We start from the raw sequence: 4,049 nt of genomic DNA on the forward strand, positions 1-4,049 counted from the left end.
CCGAGCTGACAGTCCATGCTGCTGCAAACGTCATCGAACTGTTCGTGCAGATGGTTGTTGTCTTGCAAGCGATCGGTTACAGCCATGCGGATAAGATGCCAGTCATCTCGAGTGCTAGTGATACGAGGCCGTTGGGATCCAGCACGGCGTTCCGTATTACCCTCCTGAACCCGCCGATTCCATATTCTGCTAACAGTCATTGGATCTCGACCAACACGAGCAGCAATGTGGCAATGCGATAAATCGCAATCGCGATCCGACCTTTATCAAAGGTGGAAACGTGATGGTACGCATTTCTCCTCCTTACACGAGGCATCACAACAACGTTTCACCAGGCAACGCCGGTCAACTGCTGTTGTGTATGAGAAATCGGTTGGAAACTTTCTTCATGTCAGCACGTTGTAGGTGTCGCCACCAGTGCCAACGTTGTGTGAATGCTCTGAAAAGCTAATCATTTGCATATCACAGAATCTTCGTCCTGTCGGTTAAATTTTGCTTCTGTAGCACGTCATCTTTGCGGTGTAGCCATTTTAATAGCCAGTAATGTACATTTTTCTGGAGACGTCGGGAGTCTCCAGCAAAATGTAGTTACATCACAACATCAAATGTGTTAGTCATTTATTTAACCAGCGCTAGCAAGTAGGGCCTGCGACACAGTGAATTAAAAATTGTGCCAAGGCCGGGACTAAAAGCTGAATCTGCTGTTTGGTAGGCAGATGTGCTATCCACTGTACCACCCTGGCATTGTGACTGGCACAGCTGCATGTAATACCTTTATCCAACTGTACTGAAGTTTGTGTTAGAGTGAGCGCGGGATTGGGGTATTCCGTGCAGCTACCTGTGACAGCCAACAATGCCAGGGTGATGTAATGGGCAGCACATCCGCCTAGAAAGCAGGAGATCAAGGTTCAAGTCCCGGCCTGTGCACAAATTTTAATTCATTACTTTAGATTCTATCTGTATTTGCGGTGTGTTTCGGACACTGCGAAGGCAACCGTAATTGAGATTACATTCTGGACATCCTCCATGTCTGTTTTCTAATAGACAGGAGAGCTTACTCTCTCTCTATCAACCCCCCCCCCCCCCCAACAACGTCCTTGAAGTACTCCAGGTACATCGAGCGAGCTCCGATAAGATTCAGGCGGGTCTCCCGAAGCATCCGGTCCTCAATCGGCGATTTCTTCCTACCTTCTTTTTACTTTTACATATTGTCTACATTTTAGCCGGCCGCTGTAGCCGAGCGGTTCTAGGTGGTTCAGTCCGGAACCTCGCTGCTCCTACGGTCGCAGGTTCGATTCCTGCCGTCCGTTTGAACCATCAGAATCTACATTTTAGCGGACAACACATCTCAGACAAATTTTGTGTTTGATATCCGAAGGGACTGGTAGCATAGCCGCCTTTAGGTACGTCTTGCTGAGGATATAAGTATTGATAAATAGAACTCTTTGCAAACGATTTAGTGACGGGTTTGTGTAGTGTATCAGCATGGCTCTTAGAGCATTGCCGCGAAGGCACTGTTTAATCGATGCGGATAAAAACAAACGTGGGACCACTCCGTCCACGCCAGCATGCGTGTTGCCCAAGGAGAGCTAGCGGGCTCGGACTGGTGAGCGGTTAGCATCGACTGCGCACCTGTAATAAGCACCCGCCATCGGCCACCGCTCCGACCTCCACCCCGCAGCTGGCGCTGCCGTAAGCAGGCGTCACCCATCGATTCGCCTCGCTCTCCGCCGTAGCCACGTCCGTCCGTCCACCGCTCCCTGCAGGAAGACGCGGTGGTCCTCGCAGGCACCCATTAGATTCAATGAAGCGGCCGCGCGGCACGCCCCCGTTTCCGCCGCAGCGGTATTAATAAGGCCGGCCCGGCAGACCGCGGGTTTCCTTCCTTCCTTCCCACACGCGGCGGCCAGATCGCGTCGGCCGATAGCCCGGCCGCGGCCACTAATCGGAGCCGCGCAGAGTCGCGGGAAAAAGCGCGCCCGGTTTTTTCGGAGGGCTGCCCGCCGCCTCGGTCGGCCTTGCCGGCCGCCAGAAGTAAATAACCGCCCGCCGAGATAAAGCCCGCCGGAGCGGTGTCGATGCTAGTCGCGGCTAATCGAGCGGCCATTAGCTGCACGCGAGCCGCACCCGCGGTCCGCCGCTGGAGACCGTGAGCTCTGGCGAAGTTCCGGCGGCCGAGCTGCGCGGCATCGTCAGGAGAGCGAAACGCCTTCTTCCTTGCAGATTGGGTAACGCCGAACACGCCCGGACGGCAGCACACACGAACAGCTTAGCAGGTTTGTGGGTCTGCTTCATTTACAGTGCAGACCATGTGGCGGAAACCGGGAGCTCTGAGGTCTTTAGTATACACGCAGACTAAGTTGACACTATGCGCGATGGCTGATACTACCGATTGTAAACTCATTTCCCATTTACAGTCCCTCCCGTCTAAGTCTTCTTAAGATAAACTGTAGCTTCATTTGTAATATACTTTTTACTGATTTATTAACATTCTGTGTTTTGTAAGATTTACTATGCCGTATTTACATCATCAAGAGATTGATATTCACTGTGAGTATGGGGTTACTTAGACTCCAGTTACATGCAGCTGATGGTATCATAACGCCACCCCGTGTTACCACAACTAACTTGAATTTCGCAGCACAGTTGAATTTTTCATGAAGTTCATTCCCACCTGATTTGATAGAGGGCGCTATATGTGATGCGAGGTGAGGAGTCACCTTGAAGATGACAAACTTTAAAAATACGTAAAAACCAAAACAATCTATAACGTCAGTATTGACGTAACGCACAGTATAATAATGATGGTTCTACGTTACGGTCCATGAACGTTTACTACAAGTTTGTCGTGTTGTTATACCTTGTGACGATGCCAGTCTTGGCTGTATATTTCATTTGCTTGTTTGGCTAGCTTGAATGAGAATATGTTGTCTGTTAGTTACTCCGCAGATAATGTGAAGCAACGCTACTATTTATAATGTTGTTAACTGACCAACATGTTTGGATTCATAAATACTACATTGCTTTGTAGATCAGCCTTAAGATGACCATTACAGTCAACACCGGTTGTTCAATAAAACAAGTACTTGCAATCATAAACTGTTGTGGTTTTTACATACTGCCACTATACTTGGTGGGTACAGTCTTGGAACTTCTGAGAGGGCTTCAACACTGGTAGCATTGAACCATCTGTCCACCTCTCATTTCCAGTGATAGCGATTACGTTAGGACAGATCTTAGTTTGTAGTTGTTCTGCTTAGTGTTGATTCCAAATGTTATTTTACATTTGTATGTGGCACATATGCCCTGCTATAGCCTCCATTTGACGGGTCAGTGATCAGTGATAAATTACTTAAAAATAAATAACTGTAAGATATATATGTCATGCGGTAGTGGAGTCCGATACAGTTCCGCTTTCCGAAAGTAAGACATTTAATAAGGTTGCATTAGTCTGGAAGCTTAAGTCTAAGGTAGGGATAGCCACTAAACTGCCTATTGGCTTCTGTCTCGGGTTCTTCGGCCGACGTTCATCTAATGATTTTTCTGACGTTTCGCCAGCACGAGTGCCTGGCATTGTCAAAGCTTCACCCTCCATTGCCGGTGGTGAACTGGAGGCGAGCTCGCGGCCGCAGCCTATATGTACCTGGCGCACCACTGTTCGAGGGCTTCTCCTCGGTCATTTCCTGTGCGGTTCTCCTCTTGCTACCTGCGACGGTCGTTCGCTGCAGTACGGGAAACCAGGATCCGTTTACCTTAAGGCTTTCCTCCTTCTCGTTGAAGTTATTTGCATGTTTTGGTATTTCTACAGCTTCTCTGAACAAGCGCGTGTGATAGTGCTCCTCTACAGCCAGAACTTCCGTGTCGGCGAATTTTATTACGTGGTCGGTCTCATTCAGTGCGTGCTCTGCCACGGCCGATTTCTCCACCTGCCCCAACCTGCAATGTCGCTTATGCGCTTTGATCCTGGTGTTAATGGATCGTCCAGTCATTCCGACATAAACTTTTCCGCATGTGCAAGGTATACGGTATATTCCCGACATTGCAAGTGG

Source organism: Schistocerca cancellata, chromosome 12 (genome assembly GCF_023864275.1).
Source record: "Schistocerca cancellata isolate TAMUIC-IGC-003103 chromosome 12, iqSchCanc2.1, whole genome shotgun sequence".
Classification (NCBI taxonomy): Eukaryota; Metazoa; Arthropoda; class Insecta; order Orthoptera; family Acrididae; genus Schistocerca; species Schistocerca cancellata.